Source organism: Chiloscyllium plagiosum, chromosome 12 (assembly GCF_004010195.1).
Source record: "Chiloscyllium plagiosum isolate BGI_BamShark_2017 chromosome 12, ASM401019v2, whole genome shotgun sequence".
Classification (NCBI taxonomy): domain Eukaryota; kingdom Metazoa; phylum Chordata; class Chondrichthyes; order Orectolobiformes; family Hemiscylliidae; genus Chiloscyllium; species Chiloscyllium plagiosum.
The window spans coordinates 67794118-67806044 of NC_057721.1; the positions used below are offsets into that span (position 1 = coordinate 67794118).

Below are 11927 nucleotides of genomic sequence, written 5' to 3' on the forward strand. Positions count from 1 at the left end.
CCCAGAAGAGGTGAGCAGAGCTGTGAAGGCTGGCAAGCGAGTGTGAAGTTATATTAATTTGCAGGCACTTTCGATTACCTACAGTGCTGATGTCTTCAAGTAATGAGGCTGAAGCCAGTACAGCCATTAAGATGGAATGGAAACTGCATAATTGTTTTCAGATGCTCTCATAACATTTGAGATCTGTCCCTTTGTTATTGAGCGATAGAGACTCTAGCTGTGATTGCTATGCATCCTGTTGCTGGGAGGCTGCCGTGAGTGGTACACTCATACATGATGCTGGGGCGTCTTCAGTCCCAACTGCAAAAAAAATGACTTGGGCCCTCAGTAGTTTCAATTGTTACATGCCTCCATGGAGTTGGAGCTGATCTGTTTTGCAGACAACCCCTGGAAAAGATACGCAAAAGCAGGAGTACATCAAGAACCATTCTGAGTTGACTCACCCTATTTTCCAATTACCCAAACTCCACTCCCATTCCCATCTTCACGTAGCCAGGAAATTTAAACCCAATATTTAGCATATATAGTTTTTCACCAAAACTGTTTTAGCATAAGCTATTGATCTGAAATGTTAACATTATTGCTTTAACTGCAGATGCTCCCTGACATGCTGCAAATTTTTGGCACCTTCCGTATTTATTTAGATATCCAGCATCTGTGGTATTTTGATTTTGTGTATAAACACAACTGCTGCTGCGATTCGTTGGATTTTTCTTTCTGATTTATATATTTACTGGCCCTGACTATAAAAACTTATACTGCCACCTGATAATCATAAATCGTAATGAGTTACTTCACCCTGTCTGCTCATGTTATGTTATATGAAATATAATTAATTATCTACATAAACGAGGTCAGTAAAATAATTTGTTGATCACACTAGTCATCAAAAAATTCTTACTTCCTTGAGTTTTCGAAGGGATTGCTTAAAAATATTCTTGCCAATTCTTTTCATGGAAGCATGCTTTCCCTCACACGTCTACACTCGAGAAAGCTTCTTATTCACAGGAGTAATGCTATTAGGGATCTATCAGTTCTTTCAGAATACATCTTCAAATAGTTTCTAGTCTGCAACTGCCTACATTTTTACCACAATTTGACCATAAGGAAAAACGGTATTATGGACAGGCAATAAATGAGAACCAGAAAGGACCTTGTTATACTATGACTAGACTATTTGTCCAAAGACCCAGGTAGAGACATGAGTTTGAATCACACCGTAGCAGATGATAGAATTTGAATTCAATTTTTAAAAAAATCAGGAATTAAGAGTCTAATGATGACCTTGAAACTATTTTTGGGGTAAAATAAAAGCACATCTGATTCTCTAAAGTCCTCCAGGGAAGGAAACCAATGTGCTTACCTGGTCTGGCTTGCATGTGACTCCAGAGAAGCTGAAATTTAATTGACTCTTATCTGCTGTGTGACCAATGGCACCCACATCCAGTGAATAAAAGAGAAATGTCAAAACAATAAAAGATCACTTGACCATTCTGGTTTTAGCTTTATGACACTGCCACCTCTTTTTATTTTTTCACACTTTCCCTACACATTTTAATAATTGTGAGGAAACATTCACAATATTCAATAGTGTTCAATGTTCTGATACCATCTTTCACATTTTAATAATCCTTCCAGTCTTACTTTGACAACAATTGGAATTTCTTATGGCGCCTTGTCACTGATTCATCAACAATTAACATTCAATAGTTACTCTTCCAACATTTTTAACAAACCTTTTCTTTTCTAGTGATACCAACCTGAGCGATGTTCTTCTGTTGTTATAACTGCTAGTATCAATCTTGTGAATCAACTTTGTGCATGGCTCAATGAAGTTTATCAAGACACTAAATAGAAATATTTTGCATACTTGAAAGACACAACAAAGGATAACGTTAATATTAAAACATACTCTTAGAGTACAGATTAGATATAAACTTTTATGTAGGTAGTTTTTGACACTTATGTATGGTGGCTTTGCTATCATATGAAAATATCATTTTCATAACAATAAAACTAAAAAAGTATCAAATGCACAGTTAGTCATACTCACATTTCTAAATCAGAAGGTTTTAGGTTTAAACTGACGAAACAAAACTCTCCCTGATTTGTTTCCATTGAATATAATACTGGCTTAACATTAAAATTTGTATTATTTAATCACAAAATGATATGTTTTTCTGATTTCATTGCTTTGCCTCCAGCCAAATGTTCCACTTGTAATCATTCATCATTTGTCCTTGTAAACACATTTCTAATTTAAATTAGGCTTTCACTTAGCCCATTTGAATGGGATTCAATGCATAGTGTTAGTTGATACTGATACTGTAATCTCCAGGCATAATTAAACATAAGAAATAGGAGCAGGAGGAAGACATTTGTCCCATCAGACGTGCCCTGCCATTCAATGTAGTGATCGGAATGAGGTTAGGCAGGTAGATCTCATTGAGTATGATGAGCCAGGGAGCCCTGGCTGACAGATATAGGGACTGCCACTGAGCTAGCAAGTCAGAGTCCATGTACTGTGCTTGTGTAAATAAACGGTGATTTGGTGATGGGATACTAGCCTCTATACTTCTATGTCTTATGCAAGTATTTCAGTGGTGACAGTAGAAAGCAGTGCGCTCCTGAAGAAAGGTTGCTCACAATAGTCATCTTCGAATTGAAGCAGGTTTTTCTGGCATCATGCCTTCATTTTGGAAGCTTGACTCATTCGATCCTGCAGTTGAAGACAGGGCCTAGTATGTGGAAAGAATGCAATTTTTTTCCGGGCAATTGGCATTGGCAGAGGAAAAGCATTGAGCAATTCTTGCGGACCCACAGCATTTTCAATTATTAGGAGCCTAACCTTCCCTAAGGCACCCGATCCTAAAATCTTTCAAGAGTTTATAGATTTGATTAAGGAATATTATGACCCCAAGTCTCCTCTAATTCTGAGATAATATTGATTTTATTTGGCAGTCCAAGAACCAGGGGAATCTGTATTGGGAATTTTGATGAGGTTAAGGCAGAGGAATGTAATTTTGGGTTAACTCTGAAAGAGATGTTGAGAGACTGTTGTGATACAGGATGGACTTGCTTACACATTCATGAGCACCCTGGCTTCAAGGGGAGGACATTGGGTGACCACACTAGGTGTGGTCTCGCCATATGCCAGGCCTAGGAGGAAAGATGGACAGATCCAGCCTCCTGTAGACAGATTGTGTGAAAACCTGGAGAGATGTGAAACCCATGGCCTCACAGAAAGAATGATCAGGAAGAAGATCTGGATGTGTGGGGCCTCACTGACATGTACAGTGCAGGCTGGAAACCACTGTCATTTTCATTGTGAAGGAAATCCAAACTATGGAATGTAGAAATAAACAAAATGGGAGCACACCCACAGTGGGTGGGATCAGTGTCTCAACCTGTGAGGGAGGGGACTGCAAGAGCCACCCAAGTGAGGGTAGGTACTCAACACACAGGCCCATTCAACATAAAGGACAGAAATCTGCGTGCTACCAATCCTTCACAAACTAACCCTCTCTGTGTGTTGTACAGGGGAGACTTCTGAGGGAGATGTGTGGAAGATACAACTCTGTGTTTCATGCACAAGGGCACCCAGATCCCTCTATGCTGCACTTCTGTTTTGGAATCTGTCTGTATCCATTGAAATAATAGCTTGCCTTTGATTCTTCCTAGGAAAGTGAATGTTGAAACCTAATTCTCTGTTGTATTATATTCTATTTGGCACTGCAAGTCTACATTGGTTTGCACATGTCACAGCTTGCATATTATAAAATGTGTGTTGTTTGACTATAGTTGATCACATCCTTTCCAGGCATTCTTCTATCATTTGATCAGAAACAAAATGGAAAAGTCATTGTAATAATTTTAGTAAGTACTTATACTCCCTCACACACTCACACATCTATTGGTAATCAGTAGTCAACCAACCTTAGGTTTCTGTATGATCATTGATCATTAGAGTATTGGCAGTGTTGCCAGAAAATTTGGTGCATTTCTTTGGAGAAGATAGTTGTAGATCTTCTGCTTAAAACAGTCTATAAGCCAAATGGGCTCTGTTAGGCTACTTGCTAGAACATTAAGAATCAATAACATTGTGTAGACCTCATGTTGCATTTAGGTCATAAATAAAGTAAGTTCCTGAAGGGCATTAATGAGCCCCATGTGGCTTTTATAACATTCCTGGATGCAAGATTTATTTGATTTGGTTTTGCAACTGGCCACAGTGGGATTTTAACTCACAGTGGCTATTTTGAACCCATCTGAAAGAAGTGCATTGACAACCAACCTGTAGCCAATGTCAGTAGGCCTGAATCATTTCGGTCTCTGTTGAATGTAGCAGTCCAGCTGTGGGTCCACCGCAGCTTACTGATTGTGAGAAGGAAGAAAAATTCTTAGGCCCTGGAATATTCTGAGCTTGACTGATGATACTGAAATGGAGGATATACAAATCTTGTGGCTCATTTCGAAGTTGATTTAAGTTAGCTTACATTACAGGTAGATATTAGGTTTCTGTGTGCCTTGCACAATAATAACATGACGTTTTTAGAAAACTCACTATGCAGCATTTATATCATGTTTAGAAGCTGAGATTTTGATAAACTACCACTTCTGCTTTCTAACATCCCAGCCTCTCCTTGTTCCTTTGCCAAGTTCCGGCTTTTTGAGCAGGAACACTTGTTAACTAAAGTTTGGTAAGATCTGTTGCACAACCTTAGGCCTGTGCAATAACTGCCCCTTTGCTATGTTCTGCTACTGTCAATCTTGGGCAAACTTGGTTAACTTTTGTTCGATTTGATTACTCCAGTACTGTGCTGGCCAGGTTCCCATCTTCCACCTTTCTTAAACTTAGCTTATTCTCCTGCCGATATCCTAACTATTATCCATCAACCCTATATTCATTGTCTTGGATCCCAGTCTGATTTTATCTTTCTCACCCTTGTTTTTTAGTCCCACCATGGACTCACCCCTCACTAGCTCTGTAATCCCTTCCAATCTGCTTTCTTCCACAGTCCCTATTTCCATGAGTCCACCAATGACAGTCATATCATCAGATGACTGAGCTCTAATTGTCACTGACACATAAAACCTCCCTCTTTTACTGAGATATCATAATGTTCCCATGAATGGCTCAATACCAAATTCTGACTGATAACACCATGTGTTTTATAATGTTAAAATTGCGACACGATGTAAGATGTTGTTGCAATGAGTAGAGGAATGGGTGAAATTTCCTGATCTGAATGTTATTGAGTTCACAGTTTGCATTTCTGGTCTGTGGATTACAACATCCAATAATCTGGACAGACTGGTCTGATGGGACCTCTCTGCTCACGTGTTGAGCAAGGTTTTTTTTAATTCATTGACAAGATATGAATGTTACTGGCTAGGTTCCAGCATTTATTGCCCATCCCTAATTGCCTGTGTTTGTTTCAGAACCAACATGGCCTTTCTTCTGGTGCAGCGGTAGTGTCCCTACTCCTGGACTGAGAGGCCTGAGTTCAATTCCCACCTGTTCCATACGTGTGTAATAACGTCTCTGAATGGTTTGATTAGAAAATAGGTTAAATTATTAAGAATTAACAATATTGCTATGGATCTGGAGATGCCAGACCAGGTATTGATGGCAGTTTCTTTCCATAAATAATATTAACAAGCCAGATGTGTAGTCCTCACCCCAGTAATCAGCAACAATTTTATAGTCAATAGTGGATACCTAATTCCAGATCCTGATTGAATTCAAATGTCACCATCTGCCACAGCAGGATCTGAACCTGGGCCCTCAGAACACTAGGTGATCTTTGTATTAACAACCAAGTAACAAAACTGTAGTGATCGTAACTAGGCCAGCCAGGTAAATCTCATAGAACAGGAGTTCCCTGATGGGGGCTGTTAACCTGGTCCAACCAGGGAGTCCTGGCTGATAGACATAAACATGAGTGTCAAGGGTTCTGTTCACCCTGGGAATCAGCTCTGAGCTAGCTGTGTCAGTGTTATACACGTTGGTGATGGGTTACTGGCCTTCGTGCATTTATTTCAAATACCATTAGGTTGCTACCTCTCCCTGTATTTGATTGATTGTAAGTGATTGATTGATGAGGATTCTATTTGTTGACAACTAGTGAAAAATGGTATGCAATCCTGCAAATGAGTTCACTGCTGCTGTTAAAAGTTGATTGGAGGAAGACGCAAAAGGTCAGATGTCAGCTCTGCCTGGTCCAGTTAGAATACAATAATTAAAATAGAGGTTTTTGTACGGCAATGATAGTATCCCTATATCATGAGGCAGAAGTTCTGAGTTCAAATCCCACCTGTTCTGGAGGTGTGCCATAATATCTCTGAATGGTAAGGAAAATATATAAAATGGCTGGAGGAAATTATCTGTTGTGATTCCATTTTACAATGTTATTTTAAACTGTTTGTATGAATGGGTAAAGGGAGACCCAGAATCACAAAATTGCTACAACTTTCCAATCTTCATATTCTATTCCCCTTATAATAAATGACAACATCCATTGGTTTTGTTCATCACTTGTGAATTATGAACCAGGACATCAGATCAAGCGCATGACATTTTATTGTGACCAAAGTTACCTCAAATCCTACAGACTCTCTCCATTTAACTAATGTTCTGATTTAGTAGATACCCTGTCAAACATAAAAAAGTTCACATTTACCTACATTGTACTGTCTTTTACCTGCCAACATTTTTCTCATACATCTAACCTACTTGTATCCCTTTGCAGATTCCCATGTCCACTGATTGAACCTTTATACAGTGTCTTTTTGGAAGGGAGCAGTGATGCAGAGCAGGGCACTAGTCTGGGATATTCAATTACTTTTCAACAAACAAGAGAGGAGGCTAAGCTTTCAAGTGTCACTGTAACTGTACTCAAACACCATCAAAAAAACTCCATCACACACAAGGCATTTTAAAAATGAGAAAGTGGGAAAGCCTATAATAGAGCCATTTTTGCAAAATGTCTGCAATGGGGAAATTTGCAGCAGTTGAAAGTATTCCACACCCATTATTGCAGATTTGTCAACTGCCGCTCATTCAAAGAGATAATCACTAATTGTGGTTTGCAAACATAACATGCTTTTTCACACAGTTCCTAACTTCCAAGATGAAGGTACTCTGTAACCTACCCTTCTTCCAGGTGCCTCAATGTGAATCTTCCTTCATTCAAGACACTCTTTAAAACAATGTTTTAGTGCTTCGGGGTGAGTTTTTGGTCACAAAAAAAAAGAGAAATGTAATTAATCTGCAGATTTTAATCGTTCAACTTGCCAAGCAGGTCCAATCTCCACGGAGCTAAAATAGCCAAAACTTCCCTCCCACCACTGGCCTAACTCGTGTTTGTAGCCTCAGTTCAGCTCTGAGCTGGTTTCTGCAAAATGATCTTTATATCTGGCTCGATGGGGATGGCAGCTTTCGCTGTGCTAATTGTTATTGTGAGGCTGCTCGAAAGGAGAGTGATTAAACTGCTGCAATATGAGGATTGCCATCTGAACACAATGTTTGGAAACCTGTCCAGCCCGTTCAGCCTGCTCGGAGCATTGCAGTTATCCGAGCTGGAACTTTCTGGAAACTTCTCAAGGAACAGAAGTGCAAAGCAGTCAATCAACAGTCAGGGAAAATCTGATGGAAATCAAGTTCCCACTTATTGTTGCCCAAAGTATAATTGAATGGGGTTGTGAGGAGGGAGTGATGATGAGCGGTGTCGATAAAATGGAGGTTCTGAAGTTTACATTGGCAATAGAAGTTTAATGGAAACTTCAATAAAATTCACAACCCAGCAAACCGAAGTGACTTGTTTCTGATTCTGCAGTTTTGTAGCCAGTTTACACGTGCAGTTTTCTGGACAACTCAGGTAGCTAAAGAAATTATCTGATCCAAAATTGGCATGAGGTAATCAAGTCAAAGGGACTGCTCTCTCATTAGAGAGGGATAACTGCTGGTGATTTAACCAGAATGCCACCTTACCTCAGGTGAGGGGAGAGGTTGAGAAAGAGAGTCCTTTTTGGTCACCTCAGCCAGTGCAGTAATTGAACATGCTGTTTACATTGCTTAGCAAACCAACCATCCAGCCAACTGAGCTAAACCAACCCCAACTGGGTAATCACCATTTGATAAATACTTGCATTTATATTTTGCATTTTACAACCTCAGGATATGCCAAATCACTTCACAGAAACTTAAGTACTTCTGAAGAGCTCTCACTGCTATAATGTAGAAAACATGGGAACTAAATTTACACAATAATCTCCCACAGTTAGTGATGTGCTCACAGCCAGAAAATCTGTTTGTTAGTTGAGGGATTAACATTGGACTTTCAAGAATAGAAACTAATTTCTCAGGGACTGACAGTAAGAGTTGCAGGACAAGATTTTACTTTTTAAGAAATGTTTCAACAAGCAAACTAAAATCAAGCTTGATTAAACATTACTTAACAGTTTTCACCAATATCCTGTCAGTTTGTTATAGTCATTGAGTCATATAGCATGGAAATAGACCCTTCAGTCCAACTTGTCCTTGCCAATCAAGTTTCCTAAACTGAACTCGTCCCATTTGCCAACATTTGGCTCATATGCCTCTAAATCTTCCTATTCATATATCCATCCAGATGCCTTTTAAATGTTGTAATTGCCCTAGCCTCCACCACTTCTTCTGGCAGAGTTGCAAATCACACAACACCAGGTTATAGATCAATAGGTTTATTTGGAAGCACTAGCTTTCGGAGCACTGCTCCTTCATCTGGTGGCTGTGGAGTATAAGACCATAAAGACACAGGATTTATACCAAAGGATTACAGTGTCATACAGTGATATGTTGAACAAGTCTGAATTATGTCTTTCATTTTTTAGAATGTAGGTTTCAGTTCATTAATATGCAAATCCCCGAACGTCTTTTAAGCCCACATCATTCCTCTGGCAGCTCATTCCATACACATACTATGCTCTGTGTGAACAGGTTGCCCCTCAGATCTCTTTAAATCTTTGCCCTCTCACCTTAAACCTATGCCCTCTAGTTTCAGATTCCTCAACCCCAGGGAAAAGACCTTGGCTATTTATCTTATCTATGCCCTCATGATTTTGTAAAGGTCTGTAAGATCGACCTCATACATTCCAGGGAATGCAAAGGTCTTTTCCATTGCCTTTTACACCATCATCAATTTCTGACTCCTTCTCCATGTCACAATGTCTCTGAAGTTTTATTTTATACTCATTCACAGGATGAGAGTGTCTCTGGCTAGGCCAACATTTATTGCCCATCCCGTATTGCCCATCCCTTAATTGCCCAGAGGGCAGTTCAGAGTCAACCACATTGCTGTGGCTCTGGAGTCATATGTAAGCCAAATAAGAACGGCAGATCCCTTCCCTAAAAGACATTACGAACCTATATGTCATACTATAAAACTGACCATGCCCCTATTTTCACAGGGAGTGAAGTTCGTCACTGAATATTTCGTAGGTTTTACTTACAAATCATATTAGTCTGTCTCCAGGCAGAGATTACCATTCTCCTATATCATCTTCAATTAGCAGAGACATTTGAAAGCATAACTGTCTTATAAAGGTTTCACAGAACAGAAGACATCCTTTTTCTTCTTCAAAATAGGAGAAAGTGAGGTCTGCAGATGCTGGAGATCAGAGTTGAAAATGTGTTGCTGGTAAAGCACAGCAGTCAGGCAGCATCCAAGGAACAGGAGAATCGACGTTTCGGGCATAAGCCTGATGAAGGGCTTATGCCCGAAACGTCGATTCTCCTGTTCCTTGGATGCTGCCTGACCTGCTGTGCTTTACCAGCAACTCATTTTCAGCTCTTCTTCAAAATAGTCAAGGAGACATTTTACTCTCATCTGAGATGGTAGATGGGCACCTTATTTTAATATCTCATCCAAATTATAGCATTTTCAACAGTGCAGCACCCCTTCAGCACTGCAATGGAGTGCCAGCCAAGGTCTTTGTGATGAAATCTCGGGATGCCTTTTACACACAACCTCCTGACACAGAGATTAGAGTGCTACCAACTGATCTTGACCCCTGTTAAGAATAATGAATTGCAGAAGAAAGCAATTGGTGTGAAGAGAAAGATATAGGTTTTCATCAAAATGGGTTCAGAACCCATATGTCTCTCGACATTATTGATCTGCACATTCTGATTTTATGTTCTCAGCTTTTGCAGGGTTTTCTTTCAAATGAACTCTTGATTAAAAATTGATAAATTCTGTACCAAGGAAGAAAATACAAAGAGTGGAGAGATATAAAAATGCTAGAAGAAGTAGCTGAGGCCCGAGGATGAGCTTCAAAATTTAATGATGGCAAGCTATCAGGCCAGGCAGGAAAATGGGCTAACATGATCTGAAGGAACATTTTTAAGAGATTGGGTCATAAATGAGAGAGGATCAGGTTGATTTTTCATTCATCTGTGGAAGTTGAATGTAGTGATTGTAATGAGGTCAGCAAGGTAGACCTCACAGAGTATGATTTCTCTGATTGGGGCTGTTAAACTGGTCCAATCAGGGAGCCCTAGCTGTCAGATATAAACAGAAGTGTCAGAGAGCTGAGGAAGCTGGATCAGTGTCAAGGACTCTCCACTTCACAGGGTGAAGTGGCGACAGGATACTGATCTCTGTGGAGTTATTTCAGTGATAAGCATGGTCCTGTTGAAATTCACTCGCAACAGTTGTCTTTGAGTTGGGGTCAGCATTTCTAGCATCATGCCCTATTTGGGAAGCTTGACTCATTCAATCCTGCCGTCGAAAACTGGGCCCAGTATTTGGAAAGATTTTGTTATTTTTTTCTTTCCAGGCAAATGACATTAAGGCAGATGAAAAGCAATGAGTACTTCTCCTGACAGCTTGTGGACCCGCAGCTATGTTGGTTATTGGGAGCCTAATTTTCCCTGCTGCAACAGATAGTCAAACCTTTCAAGAGTTGACAGAGTTAGTTTAGGATATTATGACCCCAAGCCTCCTCTAAATCTGAGATGCTATCAGTTTTACTCAGTAGTTCGACAACCGGGGAAATCCACATCTGGATTTTTGACTAGGTTAAGACAACTGCAAAAGACATGTGACTTTGGTTTAACCCTTAATGAGATGCTGAGTCTCCATTTGGGATGTGGGATTAATGATATAACCGTCCAAAAGCACCTATTAGCTGAAGCCCAACTGTTTTTCAAACAGGCACTAAAACTGGCTTTATCATTGGAAAATGCAGCAAGTGGAGCACATAAGTTGCAGGGTATTCTGATGGAACTGGACACCGTCACCAGTCCAACTGAGCTTGGGGAATTGCATAGCCTCACTCAGGATATATCCCGAACAAAGGCATTTGAGGTCAGACAACAACAAAACCCCAAAACAAAGCCAAGTCTTGTCCAAATATTGGACATTTTCTTCAGGATCTGGGCCAGCAAGCCATTGTAGTTGCTGCTGGTATGGAGACTCAAGACAACAAGAGTTCCACTAGGCCTGAATTGAGTGAAAGAACTCATAGGCTGCTATCCAGGAGAGTGCAGAGCCTGATCTGCACTCTCCAGATCTCTGTCTGGTTTGGAACAGTTAAATTGCTTAGCAACATTAAAATCAGAAGCAATCAAAATAAACATATGGTTAAATGGTCATCTAGTTCTCATGAATGTCGATACCAGCGCAGTCAATTTAGTGATCGCAGAACCGATTTTAATAAAATTTATTCCGGTCTCTAACCGTTAAGTTTGTGCAAGACCTTGGCGAGATTCAAAATTTTCTGGACACACTTCCAGTCACGACTGATAATATCAGACTTTGAATGCAGAAAGGTCTGGTCCAACCTAAACTGAAACAGCTGGTAGCAATGCGAGAAACCAAAGGGCAGTCACAACCAGAATTGAAATTTTTTTGGTCCTGGAGAGACCAGATCACAGTGGAGGA

At 40.0% G+C, this 11927-nt stretch overlaps 1 long non-coding RNA gene across 1 annotated transcript; it reads right to left on the reverse strand.

Annotated features, from left to right (window-relative positions):
• Window positions 1–319: 319 nt before the first annotated feature.
• Window positions 320–4381, reverse strand: LOC122555384. Its single transcript, XR_006313255.1, has 3 exons — window positions 4295–4381; window positions 1761–1869; window positions 320–387 (listed from the first exon to the last, which is right to left on the reverse strand). It is a non-coding gene; the product is annotated as an uncharacterized LOC122555384 (long non-coding RNA).
• Window positions 4382–11927: the final 7546 nt, after the last annotated feature.